General features: G+C 37.9%; 1 protein-coding gene across 2 annotated transcripts in view; it reads right to left on the bottom strand.

Moving 5' to 3' along the window:
• Positions 1-21454, bottom strand: part of SPON1 (spondin 1) — a 508261-nt gene extending 486807 nt beyond the window's left edge. For both annotated transcript variants that reach the window (XM_064512946.1, XM_064512947.1), the window contains exons 1-3: positions 21340-21454; positions 19622-19766; positions 4794-4968 (exon numbers count right to left, since the gene is read on the bottom strand). The gene's annotated coding sequence lies outside the window, so the exon portion shown is untranslated. The remainder of the gene's footprint in view (positions 1-4793; positions 4969-19621; positions 19767-21339) is intronic.
• Between the last annotated feature and the right edge of the window lie 601 nt (positions 21455-22055).

Genomic DNA, 22055 nt, shown 5'->3' with positions numbered 1-22055 from the left:
ATGAGCCTGTGGTATAAAGAGTGCATCGAAATAGGTCACAATTTGTACATAACACCAGCAAAGGTAATCATTAAAATATGTAAAAATCCTATCTTTCATTAACTCATTTTTAAATGCTCCCTCAGGATCTTTTTGGAATCTGGTATTCTCCCCAGGACCTCATTACATGTCAGAGAGTCACCTGACTAGGACTAGCCACAGGAAGATGCTTCTTCCAGAAAAAACACCTGGTAACGTAAGGTTCCCAAAACGATCCCAATTACTCTTCGGCTACATTTGTACTAGTAAATTAAAAATACTCTGAACTGGTCTCTGGCACTGGGGCCAACTCACATGGAACGGTCCACATCCAAATTAGTAAATCTCCAGCACTGAGTTGTCCACTCCTAACATGCCTGTTGGGAATGCTAGCTCAGGCTAGCTTTTGATCTATGCCTAGGATTTGTCTGGGATGGTGAAGTCAAGGCTGTATCGGGGATCAGTAGAACTGTTTAACAGTGTAGACAGCTAAGTTCCTGTAGATATGCCTGCAACCTGCCACTGTTTAGTTTAAAAAATTAGATATTATATGGGCAGGTTTTCAATATTCTTACGTTATCTGAAGTGCTACAAGAATGATACAGAGCCACAGTTCTATGGATCACACACATGTATAAATGGAATGTTTTCCAGTCTTACAGCTTTCTCTGGTTCAGCCTTATTGCTAGATTAAAATTCAAAGATAAATTAATACATTTCTTCACAAAGAGATTGCAAACATAGGACAGAATTTCAGTAGAACCAATATATTACTGAAATTGCATTTTACATTAGATTGTCTCAACTCTTTCAGCATCTCAAATAGCTCCTAAAGTAAGATAAATATCTTCTACAACATACCCCTGAGTACTCTGGGAGCCTAATCCTATTGTTTAAGATCCCCTGGAATGGCCTACATATCCTTATGCAATGAAATACTGAGCTCAGTCTGTGGTTAGTAGGTATGTGCCCAAATCCCCCATGAACAGCATCTCTTCTTCCACAGGGAGAGAAGACAAAAACAAGAGAGATAATGAGAAGAAATCTTTTGTTCTTTTAGATGTGATATACTTAACCATGCTAGCAGTGTAGAATTAGGAAACTTCTAACTTCTGGTGTTGATGCTATACCAGTCACATTAGGGAGCCTGGACTTGCTCCTATATAACCTGTCTTGAAACTTCTGCCCATACCTTTCCACTCCTTGCCTCAGATTACTTTTATATATGCTCTGAGCTGCAGGAAAGCTAAATTCCTTTTCCCAGGCGTATCATGAGCACTTGCAAGAGTTATCATTTACTTCCCAGAATTTGTTAATTGTTTGTTTAGTCTAGGAGGAGGAAGATTTTTATATAACTTTTTAGTTTACAAAAAGGTTCCAGGAGCATGATTCCTTATTATGATAGTGGCTATATCACAATTTATTGTATTTCTTATCATCTCCTTTGATAAAAGAAAATAGCTTATTTCAGAATAAAGTTTCTGTGGCTTGAATAGAATGCACAATCCCTGCAACAGGGTTTGCACATGCTCTAGAGATCGGTAGGAATACTATTTGTTGTCACAGACTGGTATTAATGCAGCATTTTAGCTGAGAATTTCGAAGTCCAAAAGACAAGAGACATTCTTCAATTCCCCTCGGAGCAGATGGTTATATACTGCTGTTTCATAGTTTACATTGCTTTGTCAGACTTGTTCAGAATAGAAGCAATCACAATGAGTATACCAAAACCTTTGCCTGGAGTTGTACTTTGTGGTGTGACAGGAACAGCCACAATATTAGGTTCTTCTCTGTTCAAAACATTGGTTCAAATCTTGCCCTACCTCCATTTAACATCCAGGACTATGGAAGAGCCTTACTGGTGTCTTCCAACTAATTGAGAATTGTTCCTAGTGGAGGATTTACTGAGTCCATGTACAATAAGAAACGCCTGTGTCAGGAAAAAATATGAAGGAAAACAGGTTCTCTGCAGGGAAGAAATTCACATCTGTGAGCATTACTGCACCCCTGCTGCTTTAATAACAGCCAGAGCTGACTTCACTACTTTTCCCAGCCTATAAAAGGAAAATTCTCATTACCTGTGTTACAGAGTCATACTCTTACACAAACCAATTACTCAGGATGTATTGGGATAGTAGGATTTGTTCCTAGTGGAGAAGACAGTATGTTTAAATGTCAAAATATACATATATATTCTAACCATCTGTCTTCTTGTAATCATTAACAAAAAGAAATCAGAATAATTATCAATGCCAACATCTCCAATGTCACCTACCAAAAGGCTTTTCAGAGCTGGGGAAAGGTTTTATAACCTGTAAGGAAGCAGATTACCACCACGGGCTAAATCAAGGAAAAAAAAATATTGCTTGCAAAATTCTCATAGTCGCAAATTTAATTCTCATTGTTTTTCAAGAATTTTATGCTAAATTTGTTTAAACGTAAAGAAAATGTATCAGAAATAAACATACCACTCCATTGCCTGAATGCTAGAATACAAAGTAAGCAATAGTACGTCATAATCACAGCAAGTAAAACCCAACACTATTTTGAAAAAAATAGGTATTGACTTTTATTGAATCCCGAAATCACTGTTATTCATTTTTACTTGAAATCATATCAGAAACATCTTAATCTAACTTCAAAAGCCAGTAGGCTTTGCTTACATAAGGGAAAATCTACTTAAGGGTTGTATTTTTCCTCGGAAGAAAATGGAAACAAATAATATTGGTTCAAACCAATTTAGAATGCACAACAGATGTGAATATTGGAATTCCTTGTATCACCCCCAGTGAGTTACATGGACTTTTAGTAAATCACATTGTGTTCAGCACAGCATCAGATTGGGAATTATAAACAATACACCAAAAGCCTCCTGCTATCAGGCTTATAACAGCAAATGTAATTTGAAGTAGACTACATTTTTCTAAAATTATATTATTTTTAGCAAAAGAATATGTGTAAAAACCTTTTTTCATTTTCCTTACTTCATAAAGTACAGCAAAAGTCACATAAATGCTTCACTGAGCAAATGCAGGGTAGATGAAAGGGCACCAGGTAATCATCTGCAACAATGTATTAGAGAAACAATGCATTTGCTATTTATGACATTTCCTGCTGTATACAAAATGTCTCCATACTTAACTGTTATATGCCAGCCACAGTCACTGACCAGCTATTTGTTAAGCAGCTCCCTGAAAGGATAATTGTTCTTCTTTCCTATGGACTGCCAAACTTGAATAATGCTTACAGCTTTTGACACACAGCTTACCAAACAAAACTAATTTTCACATGAAATAGGAAAAGTAGAACTTTTGAAAGCCTGAGAAGTCTTGTTCTATATCTGATCTTCAAAATTAGGTACCAGACACTCAAGAAGGTAACTGTTTTTACATCGCAGTTTAAGCACTAGAGATTGAAAACTGCTGAATATACTTACTTCCATGTTTAGAAATAAATACAAAAAAAGGAAGTATTTGCTAGTGAAAAGAGTCAGAGTAACAGCACTTCAAAGATCTGAAGAAAGTTATTATGTTTAGTCACTAAATATTTCCCACAAAGCTCAGTGCTTCTTTTATAAATATAAGCAATGAAGATCAAGGAAAAAAACCAAAAAAACAAGGATTACAGTTTAGAACTACTATTCTGACCTAGACTGCTATGATATTGGAAATGGACATGAGACATATTCAATACCTCTTTTCGGGTGTGATTGACAAGTTTAATTTATTTGATGCACTTGGTTATTAGAATAGCAATAATGCAATGGAAGGAAGCGAGACTGACATGGTATGGCAGAGTTGCCTTGGCAACAAAACAGACTAAGTGAAGGCATGACATGTTAAAGGACTGGATAAAGAGAATGAATTCTCTTTTGGTACAAGAGAATGAGAAGTTAACAACAAAAGTCAAATTGCAGCAGCATAATATAACACTTGCCTAGGAGACTGGACTTAGTACCTATATTATATGGTTTTAAATATCCAACATTAGAACTATGAATTTGTCGGCATTGAAAGATAATCTGCAAATCATGGCATTCATTAAAAAAAAAAAAGTTAACAGCCTAAATGAATGGGATAATTTATCAACACCTACTTTTTTGTCTTCTTACAGCTGCAAGGATGAAATCTAGATTAAAAGAAATCTTTTTCTATTATAACACTTGCACCAGACTACAGGCACTGAGAAAGGTGAAGTTATCAAACTGCCCGTTTGCTGCCAGATTGCAGTATATTTGCCCTATGGTTAAGACAGACCAATACATTTCTCGAAGCTTTCTTTCCAAACTAAGTAATATTTTTGAGACAGATGAAACAATTTCCATTTTCATTACTGTTACAATTAAAGCAAATTGCCAGAAAAATATACTGTACCTAAGCAAATAAATCTTCATGATAATATTTTTAGGGCTCATTAAAAGTATTTTCTTGTAGAATGCATTTCCTTTGTTACTGGAAAACAAATGATAACCAGAAACACTAAGCTTTGCATACTAATGACTGAGAAATAATTGAGATAAGGTACAGTTACGACAATCTAAGGACTCAGAGAGCCTCATGGGAATTCTGAAATCCTCCCAAGTTTCATCAGTTTGACTCTTTCTGTGATGCTACACTGCTGCACAGTGGAGAGTCACAGCTTCTAGGAGTGCACATCACAGTCAGGCTTCCAGCTGACACAAACACAGTGACATTGAGCAGAGGAAAAAAAAATGACACAATCTTAGGGGGGGGGAAAAAAAAAAAAAAAAAAAAAAAAAAAAAAAAAGCACTGACCTTTTCTAGTCTCCGGTGCTGTTCCACAGTATGCCTGGATGTCAGCAGAGGATGAGAAGGGATGTCATGTCAGGTGGCAGCCAGCTGATGTTGTTCGTTGTAGGCCGGATGAGAAGGAGAGGAAAAAGTTTATAATTCAATCCTCCTTTTTGAGTTTCATTATTTCTCACTGCACCTGCAAGGAAGAAACCTACAATGTGATCATTTGCAACAGAATGACTATTTGTTTTTACTGTTTATTTCTTCTTAGATTCGAAATCCATAGCTTGTATCTAGCAATAAAGGAAACAACTAAAACTGTAACTTATAATGTAATCATTTGTGCTGTGGAATTTGTATAAAAATTCTGCCTTATTTTTAAGAATAAATGTACTGCCCTTATCTATTGTGACCACTCCCCACTATATAGCTTATGTAATAATAAAACTTAACAGATCTTTTGTTTACTTTGCACAGGACATTACAATGAGCAATAACATCACAATTAACATTTTCCCCATATGTCTTCTGCCATGAGTTAGGTGAATCGACAGTGTAAACTCCAGTCTGCTGCATGTTGCAATTAAACGAGTATAACAGGTTGCATTAATCACTGCATGGTCAAATTGATAGCACTAAGCATCCTTGAAATGTCTCTCGATATTCAGATACTACCATTTTGGATGGATTTCACTGATAGCTCATTCTGTAGCAACCACGACAAAAAGTGTCTCTGCTAGGACTCCACTGAGCCCAGTGACCCCCTAAATTCCAGTAACCCTATAAGCTATACTCTATTAACATTTTACACTTACAAAACACTTTCCATTTGGGGATTCTGTAGCACCTTGATGACATGTAAGCTGAGCAACAATTATTTAACACAATCAGCGTATGCTTTTCTAGAGGTGAAAAGCTTGGGCAGAGCATGCAGAAAGGTCTTTTTCCCAAAATCATTAAGTATACTACAAGTTTTAATTAATTTATTTATTTATTAAGTTTTACACATGTAAAACCTGGGCTAAATATCAATATTCACTGGCAGAATCAAATACAAAACCTCAGTATCCAAATGCCATACCTCAAAGATTGAACTACTTCATCCAGTGGGTACTTAAGACAATGAAGTGCTAAACAGCCAAAAACAGTAACATTTTGGAAATCAAGACAATTCTTGGCCATGATCTGCAGTACAGTGTCAGTATGCAAGAACATTTTCTTGCTATGTTTGATATTCATATGGTGAATAAAAGCAGGGTAATAGGTTGGAGCAAATTCTAAACTTAGCCAGGCAGAAATCATGGGATCATCTAAAATGCATTTTACTTGCTTTAAAATTATTTTTCTTCATTAGCATTATGGAACTATAATCTTAAAAACATACCAATTATGTAAACAAATATCCTAAATAAACTTGTAAGTTAAAATATGTGTTAACTGTACTAATCACTAATGAAATTAATTGTTTGATAAAATGACTTAAAATGTAAATAGCACAAACCTCCAGCTGAAGAGATTTCTGCTTATTCTATCTCGTAATTTGAAATCTCAACCAGATTGTAGCGCTCTACAAAATCTTTACATCTCTAGATCCATTTTGTTTAACTGTTCTAACAAAATTTAATAAAGTCCACTTGACATTCAACTTCTCTTGATGACCACCTGTCAAAAAGTACTTTGAAGAAACTAAAAAGTAACAGCGAACTGAAATTATTTGTGTGTCATCCAATTACTCTCTTTTTTTCCCTTTCTGTTTTGATTAAAAGCATGAAGAAATGATAGAAGCATATATACTTGCACTGAAAGTTCTAAAAAGAAATAAAAGTCCCTGCTTAAAATTAAATTTGAAATTATGGAAACCTATGTAAAGGCCTCAACATATTAAACTATGTTAAAAATACTTATTAACAAAGTAATTTATACAGAATTAAAGGTGCTGCCTTCTAAGTATAAGCAAAACATCAAGGCAAATACCAATTCTTATGTCAACCAAAGCATTGTATGTATTACAATATTCCGTATTATATTAATACCTATGCATACTGTTCTTGTTTATAATGAAGCAAATGTCAAATTACCATTTTTTTCAACTGTCAATACTTCAGTTTCTGTTATTTAGAAAACGTTCCTTTGATTATGTTTGGTTTCAGTTTAGACAGCAAGTGCTCAAGAATTCACTAGGAATTGTAAAAGCAAAAGGAATTTTGGGGGAACTTCCTTCTACAGGTAAGTAGCTTACTGTCTTTAAATAATCAGGCACACAGTGAAAGCAACCAGCAATAGTTCATTCACTAACTTCAGTGAATTTTCTTTGTTCACTAAATCCAGTTTAAGTGAAAATAAGTTTTGAAAAGAAAAGAAAAAAAAAGCTACATATGCAGCATATTTAAATATTTCTTTTTAATTAAAGGAATAGCATTTACTTACTGTATCCATGCCCACCAGAGCGCAGTATTTATATGAAGACATTGGCCTTGACTGTTATGCAACTGCACAGACAAAATACAAAAAGTGTCTTTTTCTTTTTGCAACGTAGCAAACATGGGAGGGTAGTAATTTCTTCTCTCTCATTTAGTTTTGACTGAAGTGTTTTCAGGAGCCCATCACGCTCCTGGCTCTGTGACATTATCTCATTATTACCATGCAGGAAGAAGGTTATTCCTTTGAAAACACTTGGTTCTCTCCCGGAAAGAAAAGGAGGAGGGAGGAGAGAAGGGGATAGATGGACATCATGTGAGGCCTTGGAAAACCTTGTTTTATAGAAAGCTTCAATTGTAGCTGAAGTGAGCCTGGAAGCATCCCTTTACCATTCCCACTCTTGGGAAAGTATGAAACCTCCCAGAAACGAGAGCTGAAGCATAAAGGTAAATGAACTGAATTCTGCCAATCTAAACCCGCAGCATTGTGTTTCTGCTCTACTGGGGCCAGCCTTACCACGTGAGCTCCTCAAGCCGCCAAAAAGGGAGATAAGCACACCAGTAGAGCTGCTGGATAACAGAGGTATCTCATCACCATTCGCCACCTCTGCTGCAACTGCCAACGAGAGGCATAACGCACTGAAATCGAAGCATACGCAACTTCCTTTTGTATCAACCGCTTGCTTAGCCTGAAAATTAAACACAGCCATTGATAGCAAATTATATGCACCAGCCTAACAGAGAGGAATCTGAGCTTGCTAAATGACAAGTAATAATTCACTGTTCTGTGACAGTTTAACAGAATGTAATCACAAAACTTAACAAGTAAGGTTGGGAAAGCATGTAAGAGGACATCAAGTACTTCTCCCTGCTCTTCTCACTAAGAGTCTGTGTAAAAGCTTTCCAACAAAACCTGTGTTTCAGAAATGGAATTTCAAAGTGCCTAAGAGATTTAGGTTAGCTGCAACTGCCGGTCACAGATGTGCGCATTAAAAACAAATCTCTCTGCTTGTGACAGTTAATCCAAATTCTGTGTGTAAACCTAACATCCTTCTCATTTCCAGAGTAGAGAGAATACTGTTTTGATAGAAATTGCATGCACTCAGATGAACAAAAACCTGCATTTCGTACCCTGCATTTCACCTTTCCTTTCTAATGTCTTTGTGCCAATAAAAAGCCTTTTGTACATGTTTTCTCCTACAGAATGTCCATACCAAGAGCTAAATACGTATTTCCAGGTTGTCAGCACTCTGAAACTCCACTGTCCTGGAAAGGAGGTTTCCTTTCTTCAAGTGTCGTTTGAAGACATTTCTTGTCCATTTCTCTTTTCAGCTATAAATCAATTCTAGCAGCCTGAGAGAAACATGGATACTTGGGGCAAAGATGAAGGGGTTGGCAAAAGGCTGAAAAATCATACTGGAAGTAACTGAAGAGAGGGAGAGAAAGGAAGGAGACCAAAAGCAGAAGGGAAAAGACAGACAGATGGACACACACGCCACACACACAACTCAGTAAAGATAAAATAAGTTCTGTAGCATTTTGTGCTAAGTGGTAATAGGCCAAGACCCATTCAGCAGAACAAACTCACTGCTAATCCCCAAAACCTCAGACATTTGAAAGACACAATACTTTTCTGTTGTGCTACAGCAGAACAGTAGAACATAGTCTTTATAATTTTGTGTGTTTCACACACTGTGAATAAACTCATCTAAATTGCTGGTTCTCTCCCTCACCAACTACCTCATGCACTTTATTTATTGTGTTTAAATTGTATCATTCTCAGATGGCAAATTAAGGCTGAAAAGATTTCTCACATTTGACTCAAATCCATTTCACTTTCTTGCTCTGTTCATAAAAGCAAGGGGGAGACAAGACATTTCACCTACCACCTCTTATTCATTTCTTTTAAAATGACAAATGAAACAGACAAAATAGTCAGGGTTACTGCTCAGGAGAGAAAGCTTTTGCCATCAGTGACTGAATCAAGAAAGAAAATATCAACAGCAAATATATTCTTATATGAGCTTTGATATTACCCAGATGGTACCAGATCAGTCACTAATTAATTTCAGTGAAATAAACTATATTTTTCCACAGCCCTGAGGAGCAAGAAATATCGGAGGGTAGAGATCTCATCTGTGTGGATTCTTTATACTCTTGCAATGAATAGTCACCACACACTTCGTATAAGAAAAAATTTTACCAATCTGCTATCCTCTGCCTTTATTTTAAACTTTCCTCACGAAACAGCATACTGAAGAATTTATGTGAGGGAAATTTATTGCCAAGGGCAACAACAATAGATACTTACCAATATTACAAATGAAACTAACCACATTAACCCTTATAATTACTAATGACACTGAGTACAGCTGTTAGCCAAATTGATCACACAGGGGTTCCTCCACTGGCACTGTCACAACTGGCCACATGCAGAGTTCAGGAAGCCAGGGAGATTTCAGTGGGGAAGTTACTTTGAATCCAAGTTAGGTTGACAAGGATAACAAATTCTCTCTTAAGTAATGTTTATATAAACTGAAAGAGAAGTAAATCCTCAAGCAAAACCCTGAGAGCTCCAGACCTGCTCGGTGAAGGACAACTCTGCCCAACCTGGCTCAGCAGGGTCCATGAACAGTCCTAGATTCTTTTTTCTAGCACTGGTAAGAATCTTGCCCAAAAACATCTGTGTGACACAGAAGTCCACGTTTCGTAACTTTCAACACAAGTTCTTCCTGTAGATACACTCTCTTCAGCCTAGACTCAGTGGAATAAAACACATTTCTACAGCAGTCATTCTTTTCTGCAATCTAGATAATGATTTGTAAAATAGCTCCATGTCTTGTGGTACTGAATTTCCACAGGCTAAAGCTTCTCAGAAAGATTATCAGAGCACAACTTGGAGTTAGAGATGCACCTCCATTAGCATTTGATTTGGATGAGGAGCGCGCTTAAAACAAATCTCCTGATCAGCTCCACTCACAGTGCTTTGGGTTGCTTTCAAGAGCAGTTCCAGAGCACAAGATCTGAATTCCTGTGAATGAAACTAAACTGGAAAGTGCCCTCTAACCACTAATGGGCATTCAGACTGGGGCTAGTCTGAAGTAAAACCACCAGAAAATATACAGTGCAGATGCTGGATCCTTAATACCGTTTCACTCTACATATCTGCTCCTAGTAACCTACAGTACTTTTCTCTTTAGAAAAGTTTCTGGATGCAGAAGAGCATTCACACACCTCACTCTAATTTTATACAGGAGCAGACTCAGTTTTGAGAGCGGTGATTCAGGCTAACTCAATAACTAAGCATCCACTGGAACTTTTAACTTGGTCACAACAGCCTTAGTTTTTGACAGGCATAGGCATTGACAATTCACTTCTTGTTTTAACTACAAACCTGACTCTGAAAGGTTAAAGAGCTGTTCATTAAATACTATGAAAAAGCAGGCTGCACTGCAGTCTATATTACATTTATGCTGAGACTAAAGGAAGATTTTCACCATCAGAAGCATCAGGATAGCAAATTTCATAAGAACTCGAGTCTGATGATTTTATTTATGTATATACTTTTACCACAGTCTAAGCCTACATAGACAGAGTAAAATTCTAGGCTTCTCAGGTCATAAAATTGTACAGCACGCATATTTATAGTTAAGATTTTTCTAACGTATTTCTTTGCACTCTTAATAATCCAAAACTACCCCGCTTATGAAATCAGGAATTATTACCCTTCCAGGGTGGTGGTATACAATTGTTGTTATTGCCTTTTGCAGATTTTCATTTAAGTAAACTCAAAAATACTTACTAAAATCACAGATGATAATATTGGAAAAGAAGCCACATAATAGATTCACTGGAAGGAAAGGTCCTCTGCAGGTCAGTATTCAAAGGAATTTTATTTCATTTTAGAACTTCTTTACAAGGCTATCAAAAGTGCACAGGTGGGTAGAAACATGCACAATGAAGGTACAGATTCTGTAGAATTATTTATAATCTTCTTACAGTCTCAGAACAGCAGGTAATAATAATGATTTAAGCACATTATAATATATATTCTTGTTAGATATTTGAAATGCTCATTTATCGAGGCAAGCTGCTAACTAGTTTAGCTGAAATCTTGTAGAAATCTTAATTTTATCAATATGGTCGAATACAGAATTCATACAAAAGACAGCACTGGTAAGTGCTAACTATCGGTATTATATTTCTTGTCATAATGTATTTACAAGGATGATAATTTTCAGTTTTCCAAATCATTCCCACTGGAGATGGCTAGGACTGGAGATACAGACCTTTCATCTTTTGATAGATGGTGGAAAGAAGAGAAACCAAAAAACATCGCTGGGGCAGAGGCAGATTACCAGTAGCAAGCTAAAGAGGCAAAGAGGACATCCAGGAATTGACAGAAAGATGAGATAAAGCACAAGACACTTTGAACAAGAACGGAAGAATGTGAACATACTTTTCCAGGGCAGAAAGGGTCTATTTTCAGACTTGCTTTTGCCGTGCTGGAAGTTTCGATGATAGAGAAGAAAACAGCACTGTAGCAGAAAATAATCCTGACCTCCTCAGAGCACCTGACCTTAGCTAGAGAATGTGCCAGTGTGATGAGGAAAATGAAGGATCTTAATGAGGTAAGAGGAAACCCAGTTATTCTAATTCAGTGGACTCCTCCCAAGAGAGCAGTAAACTAGAAAGGAGCATTCACTGTGTTGTGGAAGTCTGTCTGAATTCATTCTGTTTATCTTCTAAAGAAAAAGCAAGAATGCTCAGAAATTGAAATAATCTTTTTGTAGACTTCTCTTTCATCACTTTTATCTTATATCCTTTGAAGAATTAAACTGTATATGCAAATCCTGACAGCTGCAGTACAATTCTGCGGCAAAGGGGTCTGAGGAGTCTGTGCAAAACACTAGGGACAGAGAGGTGGGCTGCCCATTCAAGCTTGCAGGAGGAAGACATGCTAATAGATGCTTCAGTAAAGTACCTTGACAATCCAAGATAAAATTCTCTTCCTCAAATCCATTTATATGCTACAGACTAACTCCTGGCAATCTAGTGACTCGATTTCCTAGTAACCTGGAGAATTTGGCTAGACCGTGCTACAACAGGATCTTCCAGGCTTCCCGCTCATCTTATACCATGCAGATCCAAATGTAAGGGTTGTGTCTAAAATACTAAATTAAATAGGCTTGCTCTCTGCCTCTGAGGGCAAATAGCTCAGCACATTTTGCATCCATGCAGCTGCATTCTTTTTCTCCCCAAACCAGGTCTCATCCATCCTGCCTACTGGGAACCTCCCTCACCATTCAAACAATCCCCCAAAACATGTGCAGGCACTGACAGGCAGTTGCATGGGTCCGAACTCTGCCAAAGAGCATAAAATCATCTCTAATATGAGATGGCCACGCACAAGTTCTCAGATGTGTTCTCTAGCCCTGTTTAATTTATTGATATGGATATAGCCATAGAAACAATGTATGACAGGCATAAGTCCCACTCCTAAAAATAACCAAAGAAATTCCCATGTGGACAGATTATTCCACATATGTCAACATTATCATCCATTTCTCTTTTATCTATTGTTCATTTTTTCTATGTCTCTTTCACTAGCAATGAAGCAAATCTAAAAATAAAGCCTCTTTTTCCTTGAAAAAGTTACTTGTTTGTAGCCCTTTTTAATCTTCTTCCTTTGTTCCAATTCAGCTATTTTTCCAACAACCTAGAATTGTCAAAAGATAGCAGAAGATGGAAGATAAGACTTTTTCTGAGAAAGCATCTCCCACAGGAAGTTATAAAAATTATTAGCAGATTTCAGTTCTTTTCTTGATACAATTGTTTCCCCCAGCTGCAAGTTGCAGATAGTTGTCCTGAATGATTGCTGCGATTTAGGTTCCTGAACTTGCTGATTTTTTTTGGTTGGGTAGAGAGAAGATTTTCATGTAACTTCCAACTTGACAAGGCAAGAAATTCTAACTTACCACTTTTCCTTGCTAAGCCTCTCTTCCTAGCTCATGCATTTATTTTTTAGTCTCTTTTGTGATCATTTTCTTATTTATTAACCTTTTTTTGTTTCTCATTCTTCTATGAAAGGAACAGATAATTAAAAGATTCCCCGAACCATATTGCTTTAACTGAAAACTAGATCCTAGCAAAAAGGACTGACAATTTGGCACCACTAAATGATGATACTGCACCTACTAAACCATTCAGACTACTCTTCTCTCAGCTTAGAAAAGGAGGACTCCCTTTCTGCCTGCACAGCAAAGGAAAGAACGGAGTAAAGTAAAGGAGCTGAGAAACAACAGACACGTCCTCTCGAATCTCTATGTCAGTCAGTGTCAGGATAGAGCAAAAGCTGATCTAACACACTCTGTAATTCAGGGATAATAAACCAGCAGAAGCTAGCTTTACTTAGATCATTACTCCATTTCTCTGCTCTCCCACAGCTCTACTGCTCAAGGAGTTTGATATAGCACTGGCAATTCTCTGGCGAGAACCGGTACTAAACGCGGTTTTGTCTCGACATTGCTACTGCTGAGCTGCCGCCGCCGAGGCGCGTCGGGCAGTGCCGCGCCGGCGCCCCCAGGAGCCGTCCGCGAGGTAAACAGCCTCGTGCACCTGCACGGGGGGAAAGGGCGCGAAAAGGGCAGAAGGCCGCCTCTAGGGGAACAGCACGCCTGGCACGCACCGCACGTACTCATTTGCCACCTGCGCATGAGCAGGAGACCCCCCGATGCCCCCAGCCCGGTTCTGGAAGGTTCCGAGAGGGCAGACTGCGCACGACAGCTCATCTGCATGGGGAGTGAGGAAGCAGCTCCCAGAGGGGGACAAGAACCTGTAAAAACTGCAGACCGGGTGAATGGGCGGGGGGCTTGCTTGTGAGGACTGAAGATCTCGAGCGGAGTCAAGGGAACATCATCGGACTCTGAGCGGTGGTAGCTGGTTTCTTTTCTCCTTTTCCAGCTTTCTCTGTCTTTTCCCCTTACCCTTTTTCTCCTCTCCTTTGCTCTTCCCCATCTTTTCTCCCCACTCCATTGAAAATAAAGTTAAAAGGTTGTATGGTATTTGACCAGTTTTAGGGTCTTAATCTCGTCCTTGGGATCGTAACAAAACCTTCCCAATATTGAATCGGGACATTCTCCCATGCCATAAACACTCTGAAGGAGAACGTTGTACGAGAAGTTGCATAGTTCTGCAGCATTTCAACATGAAAAAAGCGAAGAACAAGAAAAAAACTACCGTGAAGTACAGAACATAGCACATGCACTTTGCCTTAATCTCTGCTATATTAGAAAGAGCCACTTTCACAGCACAAGTCACTGCTGCTACCAAAACAGCCTATGCAGAAGTGCTGCAGCCAGGCACAAATTAGACTAGCCCAGATTCCTTTCCAAATTGCACAGAGGTTGAAGAAGTGCCAGTCCAGAATGCAACTCCTGGTTAACCACCTCTTACAGCTTCATTAGTGGCACAAGGAACAATTCAACCTTTGAATTTTACATTTGAAATTGTTTTTGTAGCTTCAGGAAATTTAGTGGTATGCCCTCCTGCTAGATTTATTTTTTGATTTCAAGAAATGGCAATTAATAAAACCAAGTATGATATTTTGCCCTTTTACAAAATCTGATTTCAATCTAACAGTGCACATGTTACTCAAAGAGTATATTAATTTCATTCAAACACATATATCCTGACTTAACCTAGATATGCAAGTCATTTTAAAAGATACAAGGAAGGCCTTCAATAGCGGTCTACATTAGCAATATAATGTGCAAAGGGTTTCTTTTTGGTGCAAATTTTCATCCATCTATACTTGGAAACTTGCAGTATGTGGTCCAGGGACCTCTGAGTGATTTCCCTCTTGGAGGAACCAAGGTGGAACCAACAACAGGTAACACAAACATACTCAAAATGGTGTGGTAGATCACACCCTTGAAAGTCAATTACTGGATAAAATACACACTGGGATCCACTGCAGCCTTGACTGACAATCCACTTGGAGCATGAACTCCACAACTCAGATTTTAAGAATATCTGACACCAAAAGTTAAATGAAATCAATCAATCACACGTGCCCTATGTATCATGATGGTTTTAGTTTATAAAGTTTTTATAACTTCCTATTTCCCACAAGAAGAGTGACCAGCAGTGAAATTCCCAATCTTCTTTTCTTTTGAAAACTAATGATTTTGCCTCTTCCTTATAAGCCAAAAATTGCTTATGTAAAGACTACAAATGTTAGATATCTAAGTGCCATATATAGTGCCAAATCCATTTTTTCTAACTTAAGGTGCCAAAATATTTCAGCTTTTTAGTTCTGGTGAAGAATAACAGGCATAGCCAGAGAACACTGTGAAAACTTCAGTGGGGTGAATTCAGCACCTTAAAATACACTGAAGAAGACTTAAAAAAAACCCACCACCACTACCACCACCACCACCACCAAAAACCTAACGCATTTACCTCCAGGCTTCTGCCAGTTTGATTTCAACAGGGCCCCCTCTACAGGGGATCTGCAGTCATCACAGAATGCAATACAAACCTACGGTATTATAAAGACACTGCACCTTCAACACATTTGCAGAAAGAGGTCACAGTATCTTTGCGAATCAAAGTGTCAAAACTTTTAGGCAGACACTCAAAATTCCTCTGAAGCTCAGGGCCAGTCAGCTCCCCTCTGACCAATAAAAGGAACAAAATTCTTCTCTCTGCAAGCTCTTCCTCAATCACAGTCCTAGCATGATTAGCCTAGTGGACTTGGAGCAATGAAAATAACATTTTTCACAAATTTTACTCTTCTCAGCTCTATAGAGACACAAACAACTCTGGGAAACAGTGGTGGAGCTTTCTACCTCATCAACAGAATTTGTTACCCAAGTTCTAATTACAGGGCCAAAAATCTACCTGCCTATCTGTAGCTGCCATCATATTAAATCTGATGATAATTGGGTTGAACGGATGTGTAAACTGAAGCAGAATTTGGTCTGCCTAATCTCTATTATTAGTGATGTCATTCACCGCAGAAAAACTCAATCTGACTTTCAGATTCTAGCCGACATCTGCGTTTCTGCCCATTAAAGAAACAAAATCTTTTTACCTTACACTGACGAAAATTTGAATTAGAATAAAGAATAAACACATAGCCCCTAAATTCTCATTTTGTGCTACTAAATACAATCACACAAATAGCAAATCTAGAAAGAGAGGAAGAACTGTAACTAAACCTAAGCACACAATATGAAAAATGTTGTCAAAAAAAGTGTTCATCAGTCTTTATGCCAGCTGTTATTCAAAAATCGCATCGGCACACAAAAATGAAAGGTGACTATTTTTATATCCTGGTTCTATTCACAATTAATGATGTTTTCTTATCTAGACAGTGTACTAAAATATGCTGACTATTCTTCCTAAAATTAGTAATTTTAAATAACTGTTAAAAGCTCATAAATGTTAATCAGTCTGTTTATCATACAATTTATATGACTCTAAAATCATCTGTTCTGCTCAATAGTTGTGCAACAATTTCTGATGAACAGTCAGCAAGGATCTCAGGACATGTCTGTTCAGGCTGCCATTCTGTTTCTTGCTGTGGCAGAACGACGTGTGTGGGCTGCTAAGTGAAAGGATTGGTACTTTGGAGGCAGAAAATGAAGAGGAGAACAGAGCTATCATACTTTTTTTTTCCCTCTACTCCTCAACTGATAAAGTTTGCACAGTTCCTATTTACAGACAAGATAAGTTACTTGTTTTCAAGAGTTTCTCCCCAGCAAAAGCCCAAATCCATCACCACTATTCAAAAACTGTAATGTTTTTCCCTCCTCTTTCACACAGCCAGCACGCAAAGTACAAAGCGGCCCTCCAAAGAACAGCACTCCCATGCCTTATTGTCACAGCAACTCGTCTAGAAAGAGATTATTCTGTCTCCTGGTCCAGCTCCACATGCTCTAAAACCAAGCACCAAAGAGAGGGAGTGGCCCAGGCTGCCAGTACTGAGACAGATTTCAGGAAAAACTGGTAATGCCATGAAAGGCCTCTCTAGCCAGAAACACCCATAATGAACACCCAAATTAACTATGCCAAATGCTGGTCCAAGAGCAAAGAACCACACCAGAGAAAGAGCCTGCCTGGTCTAACCTGCCACAGCAGCTGGAGTTTGCTAGGTAAAGCTCCTATGCAATACTACAGGTAGTCTGCCCAAGCACCTAGGCAGCTACCTTACAAACCAATTATCTCTTCACAAGGAAACCCAGAATCAGGAACAGTACTACCAAGCCTTTCCTACATTTTGTAAATTTCTTCCTGTGTTCCACCATTTCTTGCCACCCTCAGCTCCTGCATATCCAATGATCAGCTGTATCAAAAAAATTCAATTTAGAAACTGCAATGTCATTCTCATACTCTTTCAATTCAACTAATTCCAGCCAAAAGGGATTTACCTCCAAATTGTTCAGAAGACCAAGGACATCTCTGCCTGAACCTAACAGTCTCCTAAGAAACATTTTCTTCTTTCATTTTTAGTTCCCCAGCCACAGATACAGGTTTCAACATGTAACTCCTACGAGCACTGCAGAGGAACTGGAACACTATGTGAATATGACAGTGTTTTCTAGCTGAGGTGACCTACTCCAACAAACACTAACCTGCAGAACCAGCAGCTGCACGGCGATGCTACTGCCTGTCAGCCACCACTGATGTCTCTTCAGAACCACTGCAGGTTACAAAGCAAGTTTTTTGATTGCTTGGTTGAGAGGGAAGGAAGGTTTGCATGATTAACCAGGACTCGCAGATGTATAGAGCTGCTGGCTAACGTCACCCTGATTTCTGGCATGGCCAGTTGTAGATTGGTTCGCTTGGCAGATGCTGTCATTGCGTTTGGCCTTTGTGTTGGAGTAGAGCTTCCAGGCAGGGGCACTACCTCTGAAAGCCAGTGAGCCTAGACTATACGTGCCGCAATCGTGCTGGGCCAGCTGGGTATCTCTACATCCAGCAGTGCTGCAGTGAGGCCACCTCGGGTTCAAGCTTCGGCTCACTACAATAAGCAGCAGCAAGAGGATCAGTCCGAAGGTTTTTTCTTTGCCATTCCAGTGGGGCACTCCCATTATGGCTCAGCCTTCATACCTTCCTAACTCTGCTCCAGAGCCAAACAGCACGTACAGTCAGCAAATTAGGTCACACAGGTATCTCTTAGGGTGCTTCAACAGGACAGAATAAATACAACCAGTCTGCATCAGTCTAGTGCAATTGTTGTTAACGTCAATCCCATCTAGATCAGTTACTTGCATAACTGAAACGACATCAGGGACTGAAATCATGATCTATGTCTCCCACGTGTGTGTGTACTCAAAACTCCACCATTCCATTTTAATTCCATGTATCAAATTCTCACACAGGATCAAGGGCACAAAATGTAAAGACCAGGAAAGCATCTAGTGAAAAACTGCAGACCACAAAATTTGAAGTAAATCTGCTCATGGGAAATTTGCAAATATTAAATACACCTCAGCTGTTGAAATTCTCCAAGTTCAGATTTTGATGACTGTTGGTAGAAAGGGAAATCAAGCTCATTAGCTATAGAAAGTAAGTCTTCTGTATAGAAGCCTCTGCTCCGGCTAAATGACTGAGTTTCATCTGAAAAGCCCTTGCATAAAATATTTCTCTGTGATTATTTGTAGTAATACCTATGCATTGTCATCAATCTAGAATGTCTAACAACAAAAGCATGTAAATCAAAGCTTACAAGATAATGGAGTAAATCATGAAGTCCTCCTTTACATCGATTTTATGCAAGTTACTGTTCCAGGTTAACTACAATGAAATTGGTCATTTTTAGCACCACGTTTCTTCTTTCCTTCCTTTAAATGTCTATTTACTGAGGCAAATTGGAAAGACGGAAACCATCTCAAAGACTAAAAATCAAATTAAGATGAATTCATCCATTTGCTGTTGTGTTCTAACAAATTAACTTAATCACAATGGAATCACAGAGACATCTGAGTTGGAAAAGATCTACTCAATTATTTACTATAGCTCCTAATCCTTAATTGTCAAGAAACATTCAGTTTTATTACAATTTACCTCTTCATGCTACCCTTGTTTTATTTTTCAGAATCTTGTTTCTTCACATGCTGCAGATATTACTTATATGCATAAAAGCTTATTTTGTGAAATACACATTTTCTTGTAGACCCTCAAATGTGGCTCTTTCTAGTGCTGAAGAGGCACAGCAAGAGCTGTGGTCTGTATTTCACTTGCTGCAGTCCAGGAACTATATTCTGCACGCAAAGTGCTTAATTTAATTGTTTTCATTTTAAGCAACAACTGTTTAAATTATTAATGGTATTTTTCTCTGGTGCTTAAATGAAATTACTTTTATTCTACAGCACTCTGGTATTAGAAATTGGTGGATTCACTTAGTAAATATAAGAAACTTGCCTTTTAGTTCCCCAAAGCTTCAATAATTTCAGAGCTGAATTACAAATCATCATTTTAATGGATGTCCTCAGTACTTCATTTTAGACATAGTTGTTACTGCAGCCAAAGCAACTAGGTGAGACCAGAAAATCAGTTCTTCAGTCATCTGCAAGGGAATTAAAAATGCTTCATTTAGGCTGTGATATTTATGAAATTGCTTACCTTTCTGAGCTTGACTGGCTGGCATTTCCTCACATTTTGTTTTTCTTTTAATAATTTATGTATTCCTAAGAACACTGAAAATATCAGGGCCTGTGATTAAGTCAAATCATGTCAAGCTCAATAAATTACGATTCAGAATTCTTGCCAATTCCTGAAATATCTTTAATCTTTAATTTGCAATTTAAGGCTAACATCCAAAGAAGAGAGAAATTGAAAAGCAGTGCTACTAAGAAGAGTATCAACCCTCTAAAGACAGAGATTTATTAATGTAACATAACTATTTTAAAACAAATCTTCAAAGCTAGATATGCAAGTGATACACAGAAATGTAGGTTTCTGAAAGAGAAAAGTAACTTTTAAAGCAAAGCAGAAATAAACAGGTGTTGCTATAATGCATACATCTGTCTATGCAACAGTAGTAGATTAAAAAATATACTGAAACTGAGTAAATGCACTTTTACTACTGGCATTTTAGAGGAGTCTTCCCTCCTATGGTTGAAATCAGCTGTCATTATATGTTAGCATAATATTTTATAGAATTTTCTCAAAAGGATATTTAAATGTGGACATCCAATGTTTTTTGTGATAGCACAAATATATAAAATAAACCACAAGAAATAAACTCTTTTTACGATGATATTCTAAGCGATACATGTAAAGCAAGTAAAACAGAGGGTTCTTTCTTGACATCCCCACCAATCTGCTGTGACCATCTCTATGTCAATTATACAAATAAAATTAGATGCCTCTCTAAAGGGAGATAAGTTAAAAATTCTATATCAAATTTTAGAATTCACACAAAGTCATACCACACTTATTCACATAGTATGGCAGTGTATTATTTCATTTCTTTCCTAGATATAAATTAATTACTTGATGTTAGATAGCAGAGTTAGGCCCTTTATTTTAAAAACACTCCCAAATTGTCAATGTCCCCATTCACTTAAGATAAAGCCTTGTTCGGCTGGCAATTCACTGTTAATTAGAAATACATCTAGTTAAGACAGCACAATTATACAGGAATAAAGATGGAGTAAATGAAATCAAACAGAGCAAGACTCTCAAGTCTCTCCCATCCTGTTAAACTGTGAAGGAATTCATACAAAATAGATTATTTCATGAGAAATATGCTCCTTTCTGCTTGTCAGAAGCATTGTTTTTAGGAGATCTTCTTTGCTGTCTTCTTTCAAAAGCTTTTTAAAATATGAACAAAAGGGGAGATCTGAGGGAGCAATTCAGATCACAAAAAAGTATCAGTCTGGTTTATCCCAGATCATATAACACTGAACTCTGTTATTTTCATGTTAGTGTACACATCCATACTTTTTGCCCAAGATTACATGAAACGAATAGGCATATCATAACATCCTTCTTCAAGAGCTGTTAGCTTGTGTTGCCCGTTGAAGGCAAAAGATAAAATTTCTACACACAGCTTCCGGTTTAAGCAAATAGTTGCAATTTATTCCACATACAGCTATCTAGAAACTCCAGGATCCCCTATCTTGCATATGTATTACCTTAATGCAGTCACATTTTCCAAGTCTTAAGTGCCAAAGCAGAAAAGGACCCCAGCATGCCCTACCTCACAGGATATAGCTCTGAAGGAAGATCCCCATAACTAACCTCTTCCCTGAGCAAAATTACAAACTTGAATGAGAGCTCCTTTAATTAGCATTCAAGCATTCTAGTTAAAATATTTTCCCTTACTAGCATGGAAAAGAATTCTTGCTGACCCCAAATCGTGAAGCAACTCGAACACAGCATACACACAAAATATTGTCACCTAATGTAAATCATTAAGCCAGCTCTACCATCACTGCCAAAAAGCCAAGTAGCGAGAAAAATAATTTCCTGTCCAGGAGAAGCAGGAATGCTTCCCTTGTCTTTGACAAGGTGGGAGAGTAGCGCTAATCAACTGGCTGGTAGGTAGTAGATATTGTGTAGATCATTCAAAAAGAAAAAAAAATTATGTAAACAATTAACATTTCTGTGGCAAAGTCTCAAGTAAATGGGCTGGTCTGCCTCCTGGTACTTAATTAGTACACTCTGTTCAGTACATAGTGTGTCCTCAGTAAGCAATGCCTCCAAAACAAATTAAAAGAAGGATAATAAATCTTGCTTTCTCACCAAACATACAAAGCTCGCTCTCTCTCCCCCTCTCTCTCTGCCCCCCCCCCCAACAGATGAAAAAAATAAAGTTGCAGGAGGAAAACAGATCTGCAGCCATCATGCT

Source organism: Dromaius novaehollandiae, chromosome 5, assembly GCF_036370855.1.
Source record: "Dromaius novaehollandiae isolate bDroNov1 chromosome 5, bDroNov1.hap1, whole genome shotgun sequence".
NCBI classification, from domain to species: Eukaryota; Metazoa; Chordata; class Aves; order Casuariiformes; family Dromaiidae; genus Dromaius; species Dromaius novaehollandiae.
The sequence above is the reverse complement of the archived record's forward strand: the minus strand, read 5'-3'. Positions and strand labels throughout refer to the sequence as shown.